This window comes from Priapulus caudatus, unplaced genomic scaffold (assembly GCF_000485595.1).
Source record: "Priapulus caudatus unplaced genomic scaffold, Priapulus_caudatus-5.0.1 Scaffold2290, whole genome shotgun sequence".
NCBI lineage: Eukaryota > Metazoa > Priapulida > Priapulimorpha > Priapulimorphida > Priapulidae > Priapulus > Priapulus caudatus.
Window position 1 is genome coordinate 47707 of NW_014579351.1, and position 6449 is coordinate 54155.

The following is a 6449-nucleotide window of genomic DNA, read 5'->3' on the forward strand; positions in this document are numbered from 1 at the left end:
TGGCGTAAGTATTAAGGTCCGGGTGTATGAAAAGTGATTTCAAGCCATGCTTGTGGCTGAGTTAGAAATGACTATAAATGATGGGATATAGCGTAGCTCCGTTTTCACAGCTCATTTGGCTGTTGGTACGCCGCCTGATCTTCCGTAGGGGAGACCGGGGACAATTGTAACACGGGGCAAATGTAACAGAGGCCCTCATTCGCTAGTGAGAAAACGTGCTATATGTATACGTTCCTTCACAGCGCATGGCACATTTCATTTTGCCGCCAGCATGCTATCCTGAAGGGTAGGCAAGTTATTATTACGTCAGTCGAATGGATGACGAAGGAATTTGAAGCAGCCAAAACATCGTTTTTTTTAGCAGGTCAGTAAAATTATCGAATTACCTATGTTTTTTCTGGACCAATATGTACTGAGGCTATCAACTGTCATTTGTATATCATAAAAAAAATAGGTTTTAGGCCCTGTATTTTGGGTAAAATTTCATTGACGAATACTAATGCCAAGATACAAAAAACAGGCCCCCAAGTTATGGGCCGTCTGCTACGGGGCAAAATGTAACAACGTGTTACAATATGCCCCTTGGCATGTATAAAAAGTATGTGTTTTACAAAATGTGTTCTGGTTTATAAGGCAAAAGAACGTAGCCTATCTATAAGCTCAGACATGAGAACTACATAACTTTGAATTAATGGGTCTGTAAATATGTTTTGTTCACAAGGTCCAATAAGTAAGCCTATTTATATATTTTTTTCATATGTAAATGAGTCAAGCATTCGTCATAGTTTTTTAATTAAAAAATTTAATTGTGATTCCAGTTTTAAAATTGATAGCTAGGCTTCAAAATAATTGTTTTACTTAATCCACAAACCGTAAGTCATTTTGCCAAGCCAAGATAATGCATGCTTTAATTTGCATATAGCTGAAGTAAGTATTTAACTATAATAAAGTGTTATGTCAGAATTTGGAAAAAAAGTGTTACAATTGCCGCCCGTCTCCCCTATGGGCTTAAAGCATGTTCTATATGCCCAACGCGTTACATTTTCATCGTAGAATAAGACTATGTTTAAGGCCAGCGTTTTTGGCCAGTACCCGCTCCATAGCACTGTAGATTCGATGTAACATCTAAGTTACGAGTTAGATGCGTTTTCTGAAGAAGAAGGCTATATTTGGTCAGTGTTACGTAGACGTGTTTCTGAGACGTAGCGCACGACATGTACGACCACGGTCGCCGGAAGGGATGGGGGCTTGCCCCCGGCAGGAGGAGGTGCGGGGCGCGGGGGTTTGTATAACCTAGGAAGTCCGTGTGAGACGCGGGGTGTAACCGTGAGGGTGTCTGCTGTGAGCGGGAAGGGGATGCGTGTGAGGCGTGGTGGGAGGGTCACGCCTCCTGCTGCGGAGCTGAAGGGGGGGGGAGGCGGTGGGCAGTATACGCACGTGTTTGTCCACGCTATGTAATATAATTCTAGATATAATATGTATATACATTATGTCTACGTGCGCAGCGAGTGTGTACGTATATATATGCATAGATATATGTATGCGTAATTATAGTAACTACGTGCGGCCGCGAGTGTGCGCGTGCGCGGTCTGTTGCGTGCGTCGTTTAGTATATATAATATTAATGTAATACATGTGTGTGCGTGCGCGTGTTTGTTGTGGGCGTTGGCGATCGTATGTGTAAGTAATATTATAATGTATTGCACGTAGTAAGTTCCAATCAAGATATAACGCACCTTCATAGTCGTTAGTCAAAATAAGTCTCAGAATAAGTAATTTGAAAGTTAGTTAGTATAACCATCTACTGTCTGGCTATGGGCGACAGAGAACGCGGCCCGCTAAAAACTAAATATACTTTCGCATGTAATCTACATCACCGACCAATTGCTCTGTAGTCGCCGGCTCGTGATAGTCACCTGAATTTAGATTTGAATTTTGATTTAGATTGATATTAGATGAATATATGATGATTAGATATATGATTTTAAATGATTGATTTTTAGAATGTTGACAGCGATCAGCGACCGTTGAATTGCGGGCGCGAATACGCGCGTGCGCGCGTGGCGTGCGTGAGAAAATATGTGCCGCGCGTGCGTGGCGTAAGATAATTCGTGCGGCCGGAGTGCGTGGCATGAGAAACCGTGGCGCATGCGTGGCGTGTGTGAGAAAACCCCGTGCGTGCTGCATACGCCTTGTGTAGGCTGTGGCCAGTGGTCGTGGTTTTTAGCTTCCGCCGACGCCAATTAAATTTGGTATCATTCGGTTTGTAATCGGCTCGTAAACAACGTATGATTGATAATTGTAAATATAGCAGATGGATAGCGACTATTTCGTGAAATTCGGCATGAGGTTTTGACCACGATCATGTACATCTGTGGCTGTCTCGATACCCTCCAGGTAGGTCGTCGTCATCGGCGATCAGGGAGAAGGGGTTTATGTAATTCGATCAATATAGTCATAGCGTTAAAATTTATCGTTGTAGCTTAGTTAATTAATTATTTGCGTTGGGAAAGCGACATTGGTCACCAACGATGTCTGCTAATCATTTCAGCACGGAATATGATCACCTAGGCGGCGCCACTGTAGTCGGTGATGTGTGTGGCGACGGTAAAGCGCGTTGTTATGTAATTCGTCACTAAGACGACCCATCTGGGGTCCGTGTGCGCACAATTCAGCATGTATAGAAGTCGATTACTTTATGTCAAGATATATTTAAGATATATATAATTATATATATATATATTAATTATATATGAATGTATATATATATATATATATATATATATATATATATATATATATATATATATATATATATTCAACATATCTTACACTGGTAGCGCCTCACTCGCACTATAGCGTCATAGTCAGATACCACTAAGTCAAATACCTGTCTAGGTTTTATTATCGAAATGTACTGAATATATGTTGATGAAAAGTGTATAACGTCTGTTCCTGTGCGTGTGTATGTCGTAGGTGCACATTATTAATGTTCGATGAAGTTTTCTGTGTGGCTAGTGTTTGTAATGCTGTTTACTTTGTATTTCACATAATAAACAAAAAATCAATACTTCCAATTTGAAGCGTTTTTTGATTAAAAAGAAACGTACAATTTGCACAACTTATGTAGTGTCCTGGTTTACTACAATGAACTGCACGAATAACACAAGCTTGTGAGGTTAAACTGCAATCATTTATTGAGTTAAACAAAACGTGTATCACTTCCGCGGTCTTCTGCCACGCTCTTTCTATATCGTATATCCTATTCTCTGCCGACCACTAGATGGCGGTATGTGCCAAATAAACGGGATACTACAACTTACATGCATGTTATCGGGAGTACATGATACCAAGTGCTTTTTCGATACCTTTTTATGTTGTGTATTTCTGATGATACAACTGTTTATAAAATGAAATCCCACGCATTGTCTGTCTTTGATTTTCTCATCATTCTTTTTCCTTTCTTCCTCCTCTTCCAATTCACCACCTTCTTGTTGTTGTTGGTTTTCTTCCGTAGAAATTATGTGTGCGTGCGTACGTGCGTGTCTCTGTGTTTGTATATACATTTACATATAGACATGAAAATTACAAATAATTATACGTACTATGCGCTTTATTAGATCACTGTTCAAACACATGATTATTCACACATGCTATTAAATTTCAGCAATTGTATAACAGTTACACGTTGGATAGAGTAATACTCGTCAAAAACACAGTACAGATGTTACACACATTTCATCAACATATTCAGTACATTTCGGTAAGTTGTAACAGTTGAGTTGCATTCGTTGGGATTCCACACTGTTCCAGTTCACATGTGTACTGTGTGCTCGCGATTTCACAGAGCCAAGCTGCTATTACATGTGAGTCTGACAGTTCGAGATATACTTTCTGCTAACATTTGTACGACATCTCTTTATAATTAGTACACATTGTCGTGTGTGGTTATAGAGTGTTATCAGAGCGTAAGCTTCACTCACTTCAAATGTTACATTTGAATGATTTTTTTTTCGCGTGAGTTTCCAGGTGTTTCTTTACAGAACCCAATTGTGAGAAGGCAGCATCACACAGATCGCACTTATAAGGCGAGGTACGGTCCGGCATATTAGATAGTACCAGGGTACGTTCCGGCAGTACCCAGGGAGACATAGACCCTGGCAGCAATAGTAACAGAAACAGCAACACGGATTTATACAGCACTTGGCCATATAATACTTTAAAACAGCCTGTTACCTGACACCAATAATCACAATACTATATACAAATAATCCCCGAAAATACAGTCGTAATACACGGTGTGACCGCTCAAGTCATACATTATAACTGTCATATGCGGCATTATGCCGCACTTATATACCTGCCACCCCAGGCAGTGTAGCTTAAACTAGCTTTGCATAGAAGGCACACGGAATGTGCACATGCTCTTGTTGTGGCAGAAGCTAAAGGATGACTCTAATTAGTAATTATTACAAACTAGCTCTAATTAGTAATTAGTAATATGGTTTATGCCCGGTTGGCCGGCCTACTCAGTAGCTACAATAAATTAATGTAACCCAAACCCAGGATAGATAATCCTGCCTCCTGGGTTTGGGTGGCCTATTATTGTTATTTGTATCTAGCCTACTACTACTAGTACTAGTACTAAGTAGTGTCAGTACTCCGACTAATCGTACCAGGCCCCCATTTCGTCTATGTCAAAATTCCTATTTCGTCTATAGCAAACTCATCGTGTTTCAAACTCGAACTCAAAATTCACAGAGGTCATAGCTAAAACATGTGTTTATAGGTATCTAGATTTCTAGAAATGTAACTCAACTCGTTCGCGAGATAGTACATTTTCCTACCGCCCATAGCCGTGCGTATTATTACTAGTGTAATACTAATAGTACTAATACTAATAGTAATTAGTATTACTATTAGCCTATGACCGACACCGCGCGCATATATTTGGTAATTAATTAAACTAATCGTGGTTCAATAAACTCAAAATTCACAGAGATTATAGCTAAGATATGTGCCTATAATATCTAGAATTTTTAGAAATGTAACTAAATTGGCTCGCGAGATATCAGAGGAAGTACACTTTCCTAACGTCCGTTCGTCGGTCTATTTCCCTAGAAAACGCTGCGACAATCTGCGAAAGTCATCTTTCCAATATGGCGCCAGGAAATCCCATCTGGTGATGACGTCAGGCCTAAATGGTTCGTTGTGGGGTGGAACCAGGCAGGTCTGGGAACGTGGTCCCCTTAGAAAACGTTTGTACTGTAGCACTGTCTCCTCTCGCCTTCTTTGTGTATTTGTAAGTGTCAACCTTTCTACGCACTTTACCGTAAGCCGCACCACGCGCTTAGAATATATATGCGTGATACTTGCTTTTTAGGTGCTGCCTAATGATCGATGCCATGTCTATACGACGGCATATCGACTTCAATCAACACACGGGCTCATTCTCTGGCTATGTGGATCTTGGCAACGGTGCTGATAATACTTCAGAGGCTAAAGAAGCATTGGTCTTCATGTTGGTGGGGTTGAATGGTGGATGGAAGACACCTGTGGCATATTTTTTTACATGTGGGTTGACAGCTGTGACACAGAAAGAACTAGTTTCGCATACTCTTGACAAACTTCATGAGTTTGGTTTTAAGGTTTGTGCACTGACAATGGATGGCCATCCAACAAATATGTCGATGTGTGCATTGCTTGGAGCAAATCTTGATGTATCTCACGAGAACAAGGCCCACATTGCATCTACAGAACAGCATCGTACCTACATCTTCCCTGATGCCTGCCATATGCTCAAGTTGATGCGCAATACCTTGCAAGCATACAAGGGCCTGTCAAGTCCCGATGGAGTAATAAGTTGGACATACCTTGAAAACTTGCAGAAAGTACAGGAAGATACAGGACTCAGACTGGGCAATCGTGTCACCTCAAAGCACATACACTTTCAGTTCCAAAAGATGAAAGTGTCCTTAGCATCACAACTGTTATCTTCATCAGTCGCACAAGCCCTTAGAACCATGTTGGCTATCGGAGACAAAAGATTCAGTGGCTGTGAGGCAACTGCTTTCTTCATTGAGGTAATAACTAATTATCAAAGCCATATTGCCAGTATACATCTTGGTATTTTTAGGTCATGTATTGTTATTTTGAAAAATATGTATTGTTTTTAAAAGCACAAAGTAGTATATGAAATTGTAAAAAAAACGTCTTACATAACCATCTACTGGACTGTAAACTGATAACCCTAACCCTTCCTGATGGTATATATTTCAGTTCCCTTTTATTTTATTTTATGATTGCATTTTTGCCATTTTTGTAACACAGCGCATAGACCGGCTGTTCGATACCTTGAACAGTCGATCTCCTAAAGCCAGAGGATTCAAGAGCGCAATAAATCCACAAAATCTGTTGGATGTGACTAACTTCTTGATTGAGTCAAGGAG